Raw genomic sequence first — 18,888 nt, 5'->3', positions numbered from 1 at the left:
CAAGCACAGTACACGCTCTTAACTACTGAGCCATCTCTCTAACCTTCATATTGAAGTTTTTTAACTTAAATATTATGAAGCCATTTCATCCTCCCTTGACTGGTTGTTGTCTCATTTCTTACTGTCATAGTAATCACAATTGCTGAGTTTTATTCATGAAAGTACAAGGCTGTGTCCCATACCCTCTTTTGTGTGTTTATGCCAGACCCTGGCCTGGGCTTCACGCTCCTCCTCTCCTAGGCTGTTTAAACAAGACTCGGTTATTTTAAGGTCTGGAATCTTGTGGGAACTCTGTGAGAGATAGGGGAGGGAGGGGGAGACTGTTCCTCATTTGCCTCCAAAGTTAAGAAATATTCCTCCTCCCTCTCATTCATTAGGCTTGTCTGGCCCTGAACCAGGTGCCTTGGGAAGGCAGCCAGCTCCTTGCCCACCTTGCAATAGTTAATTATAATTAATAAGGCATCTTCCATAGTCTCATCTAGAAAGATAGTAGCATAGCTATCCTAGAATGTGGTGAGAATGAAGGAGTTAATACTTGTAGAGGCCTCTGGAAATGTTAAGTGCTTGGTGGTGTTCTTATCTGCTCTGTAGCAGGATTGCCTTATAAGGCTGTCCCTTGGGCTGAGGACCTCTGGAGCTCTGAGCCACCCCCAACCCAGATGACTATGGTAGTTCATGACAGTGTTCCCGGAATGGGCTCAGATTTACTATTTTAATACTGGCGATACCACATTTTGCTAATTGTTACTGTTGGTCTCACAAGTATGCTCTCCCGAGTTGTACAGCATCTATTTTTAGCACCTCATCTTCATGAATCTTGCCCTCCCAACACCAATTATAGTAAAATCCATTTGAACAGAAGTATTCCAGTCAAAGTTAAGTTCTTAAAATTTCTTTTCCTGGAAAGATAGGCCACTTATCCCAATAATTACTAAATTTATTCTTTTTAAAAATTACCTGTTGAAGCAGGGCGTGGTGGCGCACACCTTTAATCCCAGCACTCAGGAGGCAGAGGCAGGTGGATCTCTGTGAGTTCAAGGCCACCCTGGTCTACATAGTGAGTTCAGGACAGCTGGCTACAGGGATTCCGGCAGTGACTGTTCTACAATCCTGAATTATTTACTATCTGGCTCTTTACAAAAAAAAAAAAAAAAAAAAAAAAAAAAAAAAAATCCCTATTGAAAAACATTCCACTGTGCTTTACAAATCAATAAATATTTACAAATATTTTTTAAAATGCTGGGGCATAACTCATTTGGTAGAAGACCTTTGTAGCATTAATAAAATCCTAGATTCAGTCCCCAGCACTGCATGTAGAGGGCACAGTGGTCCACATCTATGATCGAAGTTAAGTACAGAGTCTAAGGCATGCACAAATATTCAGTGTATATGTGCAGTGTTTTGTTTTGAGCCAGTCTCATATAGTCCAGGCTGGCCTTCAACTCACTATATAGAGAAGAAAAACCTTAAACTTGTGATCCTGTTGACTCCACCTACTGAGTGTTAGGATTATAGGTTTTACAGCTCTGTGCTACCACACCCCCTATATTTGGTGTTGGGGTTTGAGCCCAGGGTTTTTTTTTGGGGGCTTTTGAGACAGGGTCTCCCTGTAGCCCCAGCTGTCCTGGAACTCACTATGTAGACCAGGCTGGCCTTGAACTCACAGAGGTCCGCCTGCCTCTGCCTCCCAAGTGCTGGGATTAAAGGCGTGCACTACCACGCCTAGCGAGCCCAGGGTTTTATGTGTGATAGACAAGCATTTTTCAATTGACCTGCGTCCTGAGTCCTTTACTGTAGATTACTACAAAAGTAGGTTCACTTTCTTTTCTTTTTTCAAATTTTTATTTTTGTTGTATGTATATGAGTGTATTACCTGCATGTGTGTAAGTGCACCCATGTCATGCGGTGCCTGTGGAGGTCAGAAGAGGCTGTCGGATCCCCTGGAACTGGAGTTACAGGTGGTTATTAGCCTCCATGTGGGTGCTGTGAATTGAACCTAGGTCCTCTGCAATAGCGGCCATAGACCACTGAGCCATCTCTCCAGCCCTGTTCACTTTCTTTTCATGGAACATACATTTCTTTTCAAACAATAAGTATACAGATGTGGAAATTTACAAAATTAAGTGAATTTTACAGATATTTCTCTTAGTTTTCAGCATGATGATAAAGATTGGTGCTGTTGTAGGCTCTTGAGCTGGAGGTGACCTACAAGGTGGTTTTGTCCAGCATCTTTGCCTGAACCCAGGGTTGGTGTAGAATGCATATTTTTCTTTGCTGCTGTTGGGGGTGGTGGTGGTACTTATATGTATGTGTACAAGCCAGAGGACAGCTCCTTTTCAGGTGTGGCCCACCTTGATGTTTTGATGTCAACAGGGTCTGTCACTAGCCTGGGACTCACCAGTTAGCTAGACTAGTTGTCAGGTGAGCCCCGCTTGACTTTTAACAAAGGTTCTAGTCCTCATGCTTGTAGCAAGCGCTGTGTGGACTAAGCTCTCCCAGCTCCCGAATTTCTAGTTAAACGAGCTGCAGTACTTCTGCTGGTACTGCTCTGACTGAGCCCAACTGTCCTCTGAAAGCAAGGTCACATTTGTCTTTAAATATTGAAACTTAAAGTAGGAGGATAACTACTCTTAGACTGTTTCATGAAGGATGCTGTTAAAACAGGTACCACAGCCAGGTGTGGCAGTGCATGTCTTTAATCCCTTGGGAGGCAGAGGCAGCTCTCATGAGTTCAAGGCCAGCCTTGTCTACATAATGTGTTCCAGGCTAGTCAGGGCTACATAGTGAGACTCTGTCTTAAAAAAAACAGACAAAACAACAAAAAAAACTGAAAAATACCGAATATTTTATGGGTGGAGGAGGGTCAAATTAGGCGTAGAAGGTTAGAATATTGTTTCTTTCTTAAATTTTAAAATTTTTATATTATGCGTATAAGTGGTTTGCCTGCATCTATGTAAGTGTACCATGTTGTACCATGGCCACAGAAGCCAGAAGAGGCATCGGATCCTCTGTGACTGGATTACAGACAGTTTTTAGCCACCACCATGTGGTTGCTGGAAGCCAACCCTGGGTTCTCTGCAAGAGCAGCCAGTCTCTTAACCACTGAACCACCTCTCCAGCCCCTGGAATATTGTTTCTTACATCCTTTTACCTCTTGCCTGATTTTTAGTGTTGCCAGAGCAACAGGCATTGGGTCACTGGTAGGCTGGCTCGGTGCTGCCATCATTTTCATTAATGATATACCTCTGTTTGCTAGCACAAGTAGCTTGTGAGTAAACATAAACTTTATTTAGAGGCATAGAACAAATATTTTTGGTGAGCCTTGGACCTCCTGTATCTGTGAATGTTTGCAGGCAATCACTTGTTTATAGGAAATGGTTCAGAGTTGAGGAACTTTGGCCTGAGTGGTGGTGGGCAGTGGGACAAATGAGGAGGGTCTGTTGCTGGTTAGCTCATTTGATTAGAACAGTATGCTAATGAACTCAAGGTCACTAGGCCATCTGTGTATGGGTCAGCCAACTTTGCTGGGATTCCAGACCTTGGCCCAGAGGCTGGGCAATGTGTGTCACTGGTCATGAGGCTGGAGCAGTGGATAGAGAGGTGAGGCAAATCCATCCACAGACCATGAAAAAGAACTTAAAACACATACCGGAGAAAAAGAACTTAAAGCACATCTCTCCGGGGCTGGAGAGATGGCTCAGTGGTTAAGAGCACTGGCTGTTCTTGCAGAAGACCCAGATTTGAATCCCAGCACCTACATGGCAGCTCAGACTGTCCATAAGGCCAGTTCCAGGGGATCCAACACCCTCTACTGACCTTTGCGGACATTGCATGACCAATGTGCACCTGCATACATGCAGGCAGTACAGACATACACATAAAAATAAATAATTTAGCCAGGCATGGTGGCGCACGCCTTTAATCCCAGCACCCGGGAGGCAGAGGCAGGTGGATCTTTCTTTGTGAGTTCAAGGCCAGCCTGGTCTACATAGTGAGTTCCAGGACAGGTGGGGCTACAGGGAGACCCTGTCTGAAAAAGACCAAAAAAAAAAGAAAAAAAAAAAATTTTAAAAATCCACATACTTTGTGCATAGTAGGCTATATGTGGCTCTTTAATTTCTGAGGCTGCTATTAACAAAAATTTGTGGTTTTTTTTTTTTTTCCTGATAAATGACATAATTATTGAAACTCCTGGGAAAATAAGAGGAAGGAAACTAAAACCGCCCTGTCTGCTACTGCTGACAGAAGGTATGTTTTGGATATTTCCATTCTTGATATTTTCTTCTCTTGGCTTTGGTGATACAACTCAGCTGATGTCCCTCTTTCTTCCCCAGGCCACCCCTGCATGCTCCTTACCTTTTTCCCTTGGTTGGGTTGTCAAATGTTAGCATGCCTTAGTTACCCATCCTGCACCTTCATTTATCATTATTCTACGCTCCCTGTGTCCCAGACTCTGCCCTGAGCTCCAGATTCATATGTGACCACCAGTATCCGTACCATCTCCAAATGGATGTCTTTCACTCTCCTCAAACTCAACATGCCCTGGAACTGGTCTGCGGTTCCCAAGCCTGCTTGCCTGTGCTCCCATCTGTGGGGAGTCTGTCTCCTTCATTCAGGTGTCTCGCTCGTCCCTCGCTCAACACTTAATCCATCATGCACCTCCACTGCTCCCTAACATCTTAGAAATCTATTGATTTAGCTCCATCTTCCCAAACAGGCCCAGGTCAGGCCACCCTTAAGCCTTCGACACCACTTTCCTGTCCCCAGACCTGCCCCCCCTCCACAGTATGCTCCTCCAAGAGCTAGGGTAACTTTGCAAAAAGTGGAGATAAGCTGTCATTCTGCAACTGAGTTTCCTGGCCAGATAGCCCTCATCTGTGGGGTTTTTTCTGCTTCAGAGCAAAGCTAAGCCCATTATACAGAAGGAAGGACATCCTCATTATTTGTTTTGTTCCCTCAGTGCTGGGGATCAAGCCCAAGGCCTAAATGTTAGGCAAGCCTCCACCACTGGGCTACATGTGCCCAGCCCTTGGGATATCCTGATTTCTTCATCTAAACTAAGTTCTGAAGTTTGTCGCTTTGGCTTTGTGTTGGCCTGATACTTAAAATAACCTTGTACGGGACTAAATTTTAGTGGAATACAATGAGTCCCTTCTTGTAACATTCCAAGTCATGTTACATTGCAGTGCGGGGTTTTCAGAATTAGGAAATCCCTGTGAGCCAGGAACATAAGTGTTCTTTCCAGATAAACTAGTGACTTAGGAGTTGACTTAGGAATTGGCAAAGTGACCGGTATACTGGCCACATCCCCCCTTTGCTTCTGGAGTTCCTTTTGTACCCATCCTCCACCATAGATAAACTAAACAAAATGATGAAGGGTAAGGAAAGGCTTCCTTCCATTCTCAGAGTTAGTGTTTGTATAAATGTTAATCCACAGGGCTTTCCAGTCTCACACATTTTCTGCCCTTCTTGTTTTTAGTTAGGGGCAGATATATCTTTTTCTCTAAGGAACACAGTAAAATCTTTGGATTCTGCTTGTGATCAATGAAAAGTTTGTTAATGTGTTCAGATATTTTTCTTTTATAAAAATCAATATATCAGGGCTGGAGAGATGGCTCAGAGGTTAAGAGCACTGACTTCTTTTACAGAGGACCTGGGTTCAATTCCAAGCACTCCTAACTCCAGTAACTTCTGTAACTCCTGTTCCAAAGGATCTGACCACCTTCTTCTGACCTCCACTGGCATTGCATGACACAGGTGCACTTATACACATGCAGGCAATACACTCATAAAATTTAAGAAAAAAACCCCAGTATATCACAATGACTGGGTGTTTAAGCGTTTACAGAATGTCTGGAGTTGCTGAACATCTTGTTTTCTTCCTTACTGTCTTCATGGTACTGACACAGTGAATCTTCACTACTTGGTACCAGGGAACTGATGATGTCAGTGGTTGAAATCAACATGGAGGCGTCTCCAGAAACTTACTTTCATAAAGTTTTAGAAAGCTGGGGGGGAAAAAAAGCCCTCAAACTTTTACAAATACCATGTCACTTCATTGTCTTCTCTTACTAAAAATATTATTATAAGCCAGGTGTGGTGGCTGGCTCACTAGGCGCATTCATTGAGGAACGTGAGGAGGCTGGGGCAGGAGGACCACTTAAGTTCCAGGCCAGCTTGTGCTATGTAGTGAGATCAAGCCCAGCCTGGGATAAAGTGAGATCTTGTCTCAAAAAAACCCAAATAATGACAATTGCAGCAAAAGTAAGTACAGCTTGTTTTTTTGTTTGTTTTTAATGTAAAAACGTATTGCAAGTAATCCAAGTCCTCCTGTCAGTCTCCTACCCCATACTGCCTCTGTCCCAGAAATGTAATCAAGTAATAATTTAAATCCATCTTTTTAAAATATTTATTTTGGGGACTGGAGAGTTGGCTCAGCAGTTAAGAGCACTGACTACTCTTACAGAGGACCTGGGTTTGATTTCCAGCACCCACATGGTGGCTAACAACCATCTGTAACTCTAGGAGGAATCCAGTGCCCTCTTCTGACCTCTGTGAGCATTGCACAACATAGGTGCATTTACACACATGCAGGAAATATACTGATACACAAAAAACTAAAATATAAAAAAAAAATAAGATTTATTTTCATTATTTTTAGGTATGTATGTGTGTGTCTACATGTGGGTATATGCACATGTAGAGTGCCAGTGCCTGTGGAGGCCACAGGTTTCCAATCCTCTTGGAGCTGGAATTAAAGACAGTTGTGAGCTGCCCAACATGGGTGCTAGGAGCCTCTACAAGAGCAGTATGCGCTCTTTTAAAATATTTTATTTTATTTTATGTGTATTGAGTGTATTGACTGTATGTATATAAGGGTACCTATGTTGTGCAGTGCCCACAGAGTTTAGAAGAGCGTGTTGGATTCCTTGGAACTAGAGTTATGGATGGTTGTTAGCTACCATGTGGATGCTGGGAATCAAACCTGGTGTTCTGAGAGCAACCAGGGCTCTTAACCACTTCGCATCTCAAACCTCAAACACTGTTTTGAATTATATAAAGGATGTGATGGTAGAGGTATAGACTGTATTCCTGGGTAGATACAGTGTTTTCTAAATTAATTTACAATTTAATATAATTCTTTTTTTTGGGTCTTTTTGAGACAGGGTCTCCCTGTAGCCCCAGCTGGCCTCCTGGAGACCAGGCTGACCTCAAACTCACAGAGATCCACATGTGCCACCACTCCAGGCTTATAATTTATAATGCTAAAGTCCATAAAAAATTTGACAAGCTAATTCTATAAGCAAATGGGTCTTAGAGATGTAAAGAAAGCCACAAAAATTTTGAAAAGAGCTGTAAAAAAGGGACTTACTATGTTTCAAAACTTATTTCGTGCTTTGGATTTAAGAGACAAATCATCAGATGAGCAAACTTAAGCCTAAAAAGGTGAACCGACAAGGTTAAAGTCACACAGAGGCATTATTCCATGTATTTCTTAGTTTCTGGACTGCCTGCATGCAGTGCTAAATTTCAGCAAGACTGTTAGAAAGCAGTAACTTGTAGAAAATGATTTATGCAAGGAATCCCTCTAGGCTTGAACTGTTGGAAGAAAAGGGAGATGCTCCTGTATGTAAATCCAGCCAGTCTTTGTTTCTTGTTCTGTTGTTTTCCCTCTAAATACTTCCTGCATTCTTAAAGGAGAATAGTTCAGAAGTGAAGGGTGGGGGTGGGAAGTGGAGAGGGTTCAAGGAGCAGAGATAAGAACAGAATGGTTTAGTTCAAAATAGCTGTTAGAACTCTTGAAAATAGCCACTTTTCATATTTTCCTCCCATACTCTATTTAAAGTATTTTTAAAATTTTCACTGTGTGTTTATGTGTATGTATGTGTGTTTATGTGTGTTTATGTGTATGTGTGTGGGGGTGTGTCAGTGTCAGGACAATTTTTGGGAGTCCCTTCTCTACCGTTGCCCTCAAGTTGTCAATCAGCCTTGGAGACAAGCACCTGTAACCAGCCGGCCAGCTGGCCCTCCATACTTGCTTTAAATTGGTTTCTGTTGAATTCTGAAGACTACAAATAAAAGTGTAGAGATTATAAGAGATTTAGAATTTGTGTGTAATGACTTGCATAAAAATTTGGCAAAGCCAGTTTGGTTTCTCTTAGGGGATGTGTGTGGTATGTATATACTTTGTATGAGCTGGCCAGCTGCAGAATCTTCTCTTCAGCAGATTCATAGCATCCAGGGTAGAGCTAAGGGGGAAGCACATTTAATCACATACTTACCAGCTTCCTGGCGCTGAGAATATTATCACCAGACAGCAGTGACCAGGCTGGTTTAACAAGGACAGGACAGTCAAATTTGCAGCGAGCGTTTCTAAGTAAATTTTGCAAAGAAATTGTAGGAATTATTTGACTTCTTTTCATGAATCTTCTACAGTGTTTTGTTCAAGTATATGCTTCTCATTAAAAATTCCTTGAAGCACTTTTTTTTTGGTCTTTTTGAGACAGGGCCTCTCTGTAGCCCCAGCTAGCCTAGAAATCACAATGTAGACCAGGCTGGCCTTGAACTCACAGAGATCTGTCTGCCTCTGCCTCCCCAGTGCTGGGATTAAAGGCTTGGCCTTGACCATACCCATCGAAGCACAGTTTTGTTTTGTTTTGTTTTGTTTTGTTTTGTTTTTTTGTCTTTTTGAGACAGGGTCTACTTGTAGCCCCAGCTGTCCTGGAACTCACTATGTAGACCAAGCCGGTCTTGAACTCACAAAGATCCCCCTGCCTAAATACTTATATATATTAACTATATATATATATATATAATTTTTTTTCCCCAAACATACATAGTTAACTGTTTTGTTGTTGTTGTTGTTGTTGTTGTTTTCTGATTTTTTTCTTCTTTTTGGTCTTTTTGAGACAGGGTCTCCCTGTGGCCCCAGCTGGCCTGGAACTCACTATGTAGACCAGGCTGGCCTTGAACTCACAGAGATCCTCCTGCCTCTGCCTCCCGAGTGCTGGGATTAAAGGCATATGCCTTATATATAGTTATCTTAAAAGTACACTTTGTAGTTTCTTACTGTACAAAAGGACTGTAATTCCCTCAAACACCCATGGACTGATTGGAATTCATACCCCAGTCTTGAAAAGTCCAATTGCTGCAACAAAAGTCAGAATAAAGTAATTATCATAGGTGGAGAGGTAGAGGAAAGGCTCTTGGATGAGATGTGTAGAGTTATCTGCTATTAATTTAGCCACAAGTCTGGACTTTGTTTAGGCCTGAGAGCTGTTCCACACTTCCCCTATAGAAAGGAACTAAACAGGATTTAATAGAAATCCAGATATTTTTCTGAACAAACTTAAATAATCAAATGAATTTGGGCTTGTTTTCTTTTCTTCTTTACTTTCAGTTTTTTCTTATGTAAATTAACACCCAAGAAGCTAGAGGAAAAATACATAACAAAATGTACCTTCTTAAAAAAATGGAGAGGTAGGTGCTAGAGAGATGGCTCAGCAGTTAAGACCACTCACTGATTGCTCTTGCAGAGGACCTGGGTTTCAGTTCTCAGCACCCACATGGCAGCTAACAACCATCCTTAACTCCAGTTCCAGGGGATCCAACATCCTCTTCTGGTCTCTGCAGGCACTGCACATGGATGCAGTTGTATACATGCAGGTAAATCACTCATACACATAAAAAATTAAATTTTAAAAATTGAGGGGATGGCGTTATGGCTCTGTGGTGAGCATTTGCTTATCAAGGCCCCATGTTCACTCTTCAGTACTGAGGAGAGGGGTGGAAAATCCTGAAATTGAATGGAGGTAAATAGATATGTTTTACTGAAATAAATATAGTGTTTTCAATAAATGTTTGGTTAGGTCTGCTATTTGTTCTTGGGCAACTCAGTGAAGCAAGGGATTCTATTAATTGAGTAAAGTGTTTCTAATTTGGAGGTCATCTGTTAATTTTAAGCGTCCAGGGCAGAGTTGAGAATGTATCTGACTTTAGGTCTCTGAGCAGTTGGAGTGTATCTTAAGGATCCAACCCTCAGACTGTGACTAGGAATGGACCAGCCTCACCCTAGCTGGTTACTTTGGGCACTGAATCATGGGCTTTGTTATCTGCCTTCCGCCCCTACCCGTTCTCTTTCTAGCAGTGTCTCCCAGGGCTCTTTTTATTCTGCTCCACGGGAGATCCAGACTCTTAAACATCTGTAATATTTGCCCCTTATCTCTCTGTTCCTGTTTCCATCACCTTGTGGGTATTTATAGGTTACTAGTTCTGCTTTTGTTTGAAGACTTGTCTGGCAGGGCCTTGACACCTTTTTCCTCTTTGTGTGTACTGGGCCTGGTCGCCTAGCTACCTCTGAGGGGACCCAACCTAGGATTGGTGTGGAAAGGGGAACCAAAGGAGACTGTGAAGTTTGGTCTGACCTCCTCACGTGGGGAAGCTTAGGGAAAGTCTCCTGTGTCAGAAAGGCCACTTCCTTCTGGTTCTGCTCCCCCCCCCCGTTCTTTCTTTTTTTTTAAATATTTTATTTATTATTTTTTATTTTATGTGTATGCATGTATTGCCTGCATGTAGGTAAGTGCACTCGTGTGGTGCAGTGCCTGCGGTGGACAGAAGAGACTTTCGGATCCCCTGGAACTGGAGTTACAGTTGTTAGCTGCCATGTGGGTGCTGGGATTTGAACCTGGGTCTTCTTCAAGAACGTCAGTGTTCTTATCCACTGAGCCATCTCGCCAGCCCCAACTCTCTCTGTTCTTTATTTCTCTTCTATCTCAAGTCCATTGTGACCACCCAGACTGAAGACTCCTGGAGATAAATTGATGGGGGAAGGATTGCCTGGAAAAGTAAATCTTAGATTTTTAGAGAAAAGCAGTCACCTGAACCAGTTGAGAAGGAAAATGCTTTTCAGGGAAGAAAGGCATAATTAATGCTGAAGAGTTTTAGGGAGTCTGCATTCGGAAAATTTAGGTAAACTTTTTTGGCTTTATAGTACCATGCTAGTCAGTTTTGGCTTCCTATCTGGGGCTACTATGTATCAGCTGTGCTATCTCAGACAATGGTAGCTTCCTCTCCCTTAGCCATAGGTAGATCCCAGGAGGTACCTGAAACTGCAGCTAGTACCTGTTGTTATTCGTCAGGTACCTAGTAGCTGCTCTTGACTGTTGGCGCTAGGATGGATGGTTAGCTGTAGGTGCTTTTTGATAGCTGTTTATTTCATAATCAGATAGTCATTCTTGCCCTTGCCAAGTTTTTCTCCTTTTTTTTTTTTTTTTTTTTTTTTTTTTTTTTGTTTAATAAAATACTAGAAGTTGTGTAATATTATAAAGAAAATAAAAAAGGTTTATTTTGCTCAGTTGGAGAGTCAGTAGTGCTGACCTCTGTTTGGATCTGGCGAGGGGCTTCTTGGCTGAGTCACACAGTGGTGGCCTCATAGAATGTGTGAGAGAATAAAACAAAGTCAGAGAGACCAGGGAAGGGCCCGGCATGCCTTTATAGGACAGTACTCCCAAGAAGTAACCAGGATCCCCAAGAATACATCAGTTCCTTCTGAGGGCATAACCCTCAGTAAGCCAAGAAACTTTCATTTGGCCCTACTTGTTAAAAGTTTCCACACCACTTCCTAGTACCAGCTACACTTGGAATATATCAACACTTGGAGGACACTCCAGTCTTAACAGTTAGCTACTATCTTTTCCTATACATACTTTCTGGTGTCCTTTTGTTTGTTAAAATTTATTTTTATTTTATTTGTTGGGGGGGGGGTGCCGTTGGAGGCCAGAGGAGAGCGTTGGATCCCTGGAGCTAGAGTTCAGGTGGTTCAGAGTCATCAGACTTGGTTGTGAGCTTATAGATGTATGGATACTGGGAACAGAACTCTATTCTTCTGCAAGAGCTCTCAATCCTGAGCCATCTCTTCAGCCCCAATACTTAAGAGATTTAACTTATATTTCAGGCAGTAAGATGAGCAACAATCATTATTTTACAATTACAACAGTATAGTACAATAGATGAAATGCCTAAAATTATGTATTTGAAATTTTTAAAAATTTGTGTTTTATGCATATGAGTATATTGCCTGCACGTATGTGAGTGTATCAAGCAGTGCTGTGGAGGGAGGTCAGAAGAGGGCATCGAATGCCCCTGGAACTGGAGTTAAGGATGATTCATAGCTGCCTTGTGGGTGCTGGGAATCAAATCCTGGTCCTCTGCAAGAGCAGTTAGTACTCTTAACCACTGAGCCATCTCTCCAACCCAAATATTATGTTTTTTCCTACTCTATGGCTTCTTTCTGGCCTATCTCAAATGCCAGCATCACAACTCTTGTTCTTTGGGGTCATTAAGTAAGAGTGCATAAAGACAGAGTACGGTGATACCATGACCATCAACCTAGTACCCAATGGCTGCCAGATGAAAGATGGGTTATTATATACAACAAGATTATGCTGGACAAAGGGATGATTCACATGCGGGGTGAGATTTCATCAGGATACTTAGAATAGCATGCAATTTAAAACTTATGACTTGTTTATTTCTGGAATTTTCCATTTTAATAGTTTCAGACCATAGTTTCCTGTAGCTACCAAGCTGGGAACAGTGAAACCATTGGTGAGGAGGGAACACTGTACTTAATTTCTTTAGGCTAGTTCTTGTATAAATCAGGAATAACAGTATATAATTTAGAGTTGAATTCAGATTATAGTGTCAATTATATAGATCATACCTTGATAGTATTTGAATAGTGGAACTGGCAGTGGAAAGCTGCTGTTAATTATTTGGAAGAGGACTGAGACATGAGATGAGGTCCATTATGGGGAAATCCATCTGTAAATCCAGCTTTTGTGAAATTGGAGACTTCATTATAAATCTGTTACCTAAAGTGCCAGGCTAGCTTAGATTCATAACTAGATCTGTCTGTAGTCTGCTCTATTTACTGGCTGGATAACCTTTAACCTCTCTAAGTTAGATTCTTCATCTCTAAGGAAAGAACAATAATGCTAGTACCTACTTCATGGAATTGCAATGATTAAAGGAAATACTGGTATGTAAAAACATTGCCTCATTGTATGTCACAGAATTTGAGCTGGGGAGAAAACTTTTTACTTCTTAGTAACTCCTACCCTTTGGTGCTTAGAACCAAACCCAAGGCCTTGAGCATGCTAGGCAAGTACTCTAACACTGAGCTGTACTCCATCTCCTGTGTAATAACTTCAAGCACAGTAAAGACAATTGATGCTCAATAACTAATTCTTCTCTTTGTCTTTTGAAACAGGGCTATTCTATTTCCAAACTTCCAACATTTTTATGATATATTTTTCAGCTGAAAAAACATAACAGGATTTGTACATTATTACATATTAACTCCCGGGGCTAGAGAGGTGGCTCAGCGGTTAAGAGCGCTGGCTACTCTTGCAGAGGACCTGAGTTTGGTTCCCAGCACCCACATATCAACTAACAACAGTCTATTACTCCAGTTCCAAAGGATCCGATGCCCTCTTCTGACCTCCTTGGGCATTGTATGACTTGAGTGCACTTATATACATGCAGGCAATACACTTATACACATAAAAATAAAGTATTAAATATTAACTCCTGGTAAGATGGTTTAGTAGATAAAAGTGCCTGCCATGCAAGCCTGACAACCTGAGTTTCAGCCCTGGAATAAACAATGGAAGGGAAGAACCAACTCCCAAAAGTTATCCTTTGACTTTCACACTCGTGCTGAGGCATGTACACATCTGTAATACACAATAATAAAATAATAACAATGTTAACTCCTTATTGCTTTTGTAGAAATGTATGCCTTCAAAGCTATTTAAGCTGGGCTTGGTGGCACATGCCTTTAATGGCAGCACTCAGGAGGCAGAAGCAGGCACTGCTCTGTGAATTGAAGACTAGCCTGGTCTGTATAGTGAGTTCTAGGCTCATCAGGCTACATTGTAAGACCCTGTCTTAAAAACAACCAAAAAATAAAAAAGCAATTTAACACCCAGCAGGTTGGTTAATATTCTAAGGACTCAGTAAGTGGCTCTTTAGTTTGATTTCTCCATTTTAAAATATGTTCCTTCCACTGACAGTTCTACCATTTGCATGATAGCCTACTTTGGTATTTTATTTCACTGTTGAACAATTGCTTTTTCTTACCAGTTTTGTTTTAATACCTGCAAGGAATTTTTTTTTTATGAGTCAGCGTATGAGTATTTGTCCCATACTTAGTTCCAAATATTGCTCTAAACATTTTCCCCAAACTTACTGAGTTTTCAGCAGTCTTATAAGAAGGTATAACTGTGATCCTTTTTGTGGGTAACTTGCCTAGCCTGACATACATCATTTCGATGGCTGATCCTTGAACCCAGGTAACCATTACCTTCAGTAGTAGTTTCCTTTTCTCTCTCCCCTCCTACCCTTTTCTGTTCTTTTGTTTCCTTAGTTTTCTTTTTCTTCTTTTATTTTTTCCCACGCTGAGAAGCGAATGCAGGTCCTTCTCATGTTGAGAGCACATTTTACCACCAAGCACCTCAGCCTGCCCAGCAGTGGTGTACTTAACCACGCTGTACTCATGTGCCACCGGGGAGGGGGGAGGGGGGGTCTTAACTCCCAGTTTGTATGTAAGATTTCTTAGGTTCAACCTCAGTGATTCTTTTTCCTCTGGGGGTGAGGGCCAGTCATCCTTTTAATCCTGTGGTAGAAAATTAAAACGGGTTTCACTGGTGTAGTTTATTTTTAAGTTTTCTTTTAAAGATTAGTTTAGAACTAATCTAAAAGATTAATCTAATCTTTTTTAAGATTAATCTGGGCATGGTGGCGTACAGCCTTTAGTCTCAGCACTAATGAGGCAGAGGCAGGCGGCTCACTCTGCCTGTGAGTTTGAGGCCAGCCTGGTCTACATAGTTCCAGGCCAGCTGGGGCTACAGGGAGATCCTGTCTCAAAAAAAAAAAAAAATTAGTTTAGAGAAAATAGGTACCTGACCTGTGGATCCAGTTGCTTCTTTTTCCTTTTTTTTTTTTTTTTTTTTTTTTTTTACTACTTTGAGAGAAAGCTTTCTTGGGGGAATTTGATTACAAATGGGAGGGTTAGACACTATTTTGCCAGTAAATTTTGAGACAGGGTCTCACAGTGTAGTCCTCATTATCAGCTTGGAATGCAAGTCCTCCTGCCTCTGCCTCCTGATTGCTGGGAGTAAAGGCTTTTGCTACCACACTCAGCCTTAAAAGGCCTTTTGAATAGTCAGAAGCTAAAGTGTTTTCCTATGGTTTCAAATGAGGCCTTAAAGCCAGCTATGGGGAGGGAGGACTTGTTTATTTTATTTAGTGTTTTTCACTCCTACTGTGCCTTAGGTTTTTTTCTAGATGTTTCATGATGGTTTAAATCCCAGCCTGTTACTGTTAGGGGGTTGGGGGGAGTCATTGACCCATTGGAGAATCCCTTGGTGATACTCCTGGGCATATCTCTATTTATTACATTGTGTTTATAACCCTCTAAGGGTCACAGACTTAGGCATTAGCATATATGGCAATTTATCACAGGAAACTATTTATCACCGTTCCTCTTCTGTGTGCCATCCTGTGCCTGGGTTGCCTGGCTCTAAAATAATTGGTTTATTGTGCAGATGTTCCTTGGTTTACCTTGGGGCTATGTCCTGATAAGCCTGTCATTGTGGAAATATGGTAAGGTAAAAATGTATTGAATGCACCTAACATACTAAATATCTTGGGTTAGGAACAAGACAAATGGTAGATCTTGGGGTCACATGGCTGACTGGGAACTGTGACTTACTGTCATTGCCCATCATTGCTCAGTATCTCAGGAGAGACTCACAAGAGAATCAAAACTGAAAAACTGAAGAACACTGTCTTTGCACTGTGAAATATCTATCACATGTTGCTTTCGTATTATCATAAAATAGGCAAAAAATTTAAGCCAGGTGAGGGAGCTGCATGCCTTTAATCCCAGTACTCTGGAAGGCAGAGGCAGGCAGATGTCTGTGATACCGAGGTCAGCCTGGTCTACCTAGTGAGTTCCAGGCCAACTGGGTTTACAGCCATCTTTAAAAAAAAAAAAAAAAAAAAGACAAATTGATGTCAAATCATCGTAAAGCAGACGTGTATGTTTTTGCTCACACCCCAGGATGAGTTTTTTATTTTAAAGTTTTACTTAAGACTCAGGGCAAGTGAACATGCGAATGAATCCAGTCCCACAAAGTCAGACATTATCACTTCAAGGGCAGATCCTGCTTTTCTAGGCACCATTAGTCAAATAGAAACTGATAGGCTTCCCTGGTTTGGTTTCCCTCTCCTTCCTGCCTCAGTGAGTCCCCCGAGCTCATGCACCTTTATGCCCTCCAATGGAATGTCCTTCCTTTCTTCACCCTAGAAATGCCTGCTCATCTTTCCGTACTCAGCTAAAGTGCGGCCTTCCTGAACCCTGGCACCCTCCCTTTTCCCTGTTGCCATGTGAATTTTAAAGGCCTTTATTACAGCCCACATATCATGTTGTAATTATTTTTATATGTTTGGCAGATTCCACTGCCTGTAAACCAAGTGCTTGTCTTCCACATCTTTGATCCTCCAGTACAGAGTCAGGTGCAAGGTAGGTTTGCCAGCCAGAGTTTAAGCAAGTAGGCTGTAGAGTAAAATGCCAGGATTCAGATTCAGACTTGGTGACTTTGAAGAAATGAGTTTCATCTCTGTGTCCCCGCTCTTCAGGGCCAAGGGAATTGAGTCAGTCAGTGCATGCCGAGCACTGAGACCCATGCCCAACCCATGCTGTAACATTCAGTGGGCACCAACCACCCTGATACTTAAACAGTAATGCTGAACAGTTCCACTGAATGGGAAACTTCAAAAGAATGTCATGATTGAGGGGCTTGGAGAGATGACTCTGCTAACAACCATCCATAACTCCAGTTCCAGGGGATCTGATGCCCTCTTCGCATTTCCTTGGGCATCGCACGACATGGGTGCACTATACACATGCAGGCGATACACTCATACACATTAAAAAAAAAAAAAAAAAGAATGTCGTGATTGAAGAGAACTTTTTTTTTTAAACAAACAAAACCATTTAGCTTTATTTTCAACCAGAATTACCAACCTTGCTATGTGCAAGGCTTTAAAAAATTGGGTTAAGACTCAGAGTTGTTTCTCTCCATGGAAATCTTTAGTAAAAGGCGAAAGATTTGTAAGATCTGAAGAGAAACCAGAGTATTAAAGAGAACTTTTTTAAAGTATTTTAGAAATTCAGTTGACTGTGCATTCTCAACAGTTCTTGACAACTTGGGAAGTGGGAACCTCAATAGGGAAATTTATTCTAATCAGATTGGCTTTTGGCCACATCTGTGAATCATTTTCTTGATTGCTGAGTGATGCTGGAGGGCCCAGCCCACTGCTCACCCCTGGGCAGGTGGTCCTGGGATGTTTAAGAAAGCAGCCTGAGCACAAGCCAGAGGAGCAAGCCAGTAAGCGGCGTTCCTCCATGGTCTCTGCTTCAGTTCCTGCCTCCAGGTTTCTACCTTGAGTTCCTGCCCTGGCTTCCTTCAGTTATGAACTGTGATCTGGATGCCAAATAAACACTTTCTTCCCTAAGTTGGTTTTTGGTCAGTGTTTTATCACAGCCAGAAAGAAATAAACTAGGACAATTTTTTTCCCCCCAGTGCTGGAGATTGAACCCATGTCCAAGGATATTTGCTAGGAAAATGGATGTCTCATTCTTTTTATTTTGAGATAGTGTCTAGCTAAGTTGCCAGGCTGGCCTCAAACTTCTGGTATTCCTGCCTCAGCCTTCCAGGTACTGAGATTACAGGTGTGTGCCATCATGTCTGGCTAAGAAGTATTTCTTCTTTTTCTTTGGTCTACAGCATCTCGGTGTAGTCCCAGCTGACCTGGAACTCTCCATGTAGACCAGGCTGGCCTTGAACTCACGAGGGCCACCTGCCTCTGCCTTCCAGAAGAATTTCTTTTTTAAAAAAATATTTTATTTTATGTATATGAGTATATTGCCTTCATGTATATAAGTGCACTTGTGTTGTGTAGTGCCCATGGAGGTCAAAAGAGAGGACATCAGATCCCCTGAAACTGGATTTATGGATGGTTGTTAGCCGCTATGTAGATGCTGGGAATCGAACCAGGGTCCTCTGCAAGAGTAGCCAATGCTCCTAACCTCAGTGCCATCTCTCTAGCCCCAAGCATGTATTTCTTTGTAGGTTCCTAGAGAGGCCCAGGGTAGGAAATTCTCTATAATCCGCACCTGTTTTCTTTAAAGTTAAAAGTTGGGCTCAAGGATGTAGCTCAGTGGTAGGGCTCTCTAGCATTCATGAGGCCCTGCTTTGGTTCCCCAGCTCTCAAAATACTTAAAAAGTAAAGTTAACTATCATCTGTGTGAGTGAGGCTCTTAATCATTTAGAAGTACTGTGGGAACATTAGACTTTTTTGAGGACAGGAAATGCACTGTACACTGTTTTATGATTTAATGTGTTTTAAGACCTCTTGTTTGGCCAAACATTTTTCTCAGTAAGTCCTAGCAAGCTTTGGGGGCACAGAGGCTGGAGGTCACCATCTGTGGTCTTACTTGTGTAATATTTAGAAACATTTGCTCCCTTCTTTTAAAACAAGTCAAAAGTAATGATTTAAAAAAATATATATCATGGGAGTATCTCTTAGTGGATTTTATTTGGATGTAGACCATAAATACCCTGCTAAAGTTATCATAATGATAATCCTATTTTAGAAACAAAACCAAAACAAAACCTTCATTAGCCCAGCCTCCTCCTTTTACAAATAAGGAAACTGAGGCCCCTAAAGATGGGTCAGGGTTATGCCTAGGTGGGGTCTGTGCCACCAGTAATCACATGGGTGGTCATGTGGGTGGCAGAGAGTTTGAGTTGTAGGACC

At 41.8% G+C, this 18,888-nt stretch overlaps 1 protein-coding gene and 1 non-coding gene across 3 annotated transcripts in view; one reads left to right on the top strand and one right to left on the bottom strand.

Moving 5' to 3' along the window:
• The window catches only part of Rbpms (RNA binding protein, mRNA processing factor), a 180,729-nt gene that overhangs the window by 25,416 nt on the left and 136,425 nt on the right, over positions 1–18,888 (top strand). The gene's annotated exons all lie outside the window — the stretch shown is intronic.
• On the bottom strand, positions 17,090–17,206 carry LOC115071032. Its single transcript, XR_003850125.1, has one exon. It is a non-coding gene; the product is annotated as a U5 spliceosomal RNA (small nuclear RNA).

Source organism: Nannospalax galili, unplaced genomic scaffold, assembly GCF_000622305.1.
Source record: "Nannospalax galili isolate Female #2095 unplaced genomic scaffold, S.galili_v1.0 scaffold2038, whole genome shotgun sequence".
Classification (NCBI taxonomy): domain Eukaryota; kingdom Metazoa; phylum Chordata; class Mammalia; order Rodentia; family Spalacidae; genus Nannospalax; species Nannospalax galili.
Note: the sequence above shows the minus strand (reverse complement) of the source record. Positions and strands in the feature narration are given on the sequence as shown.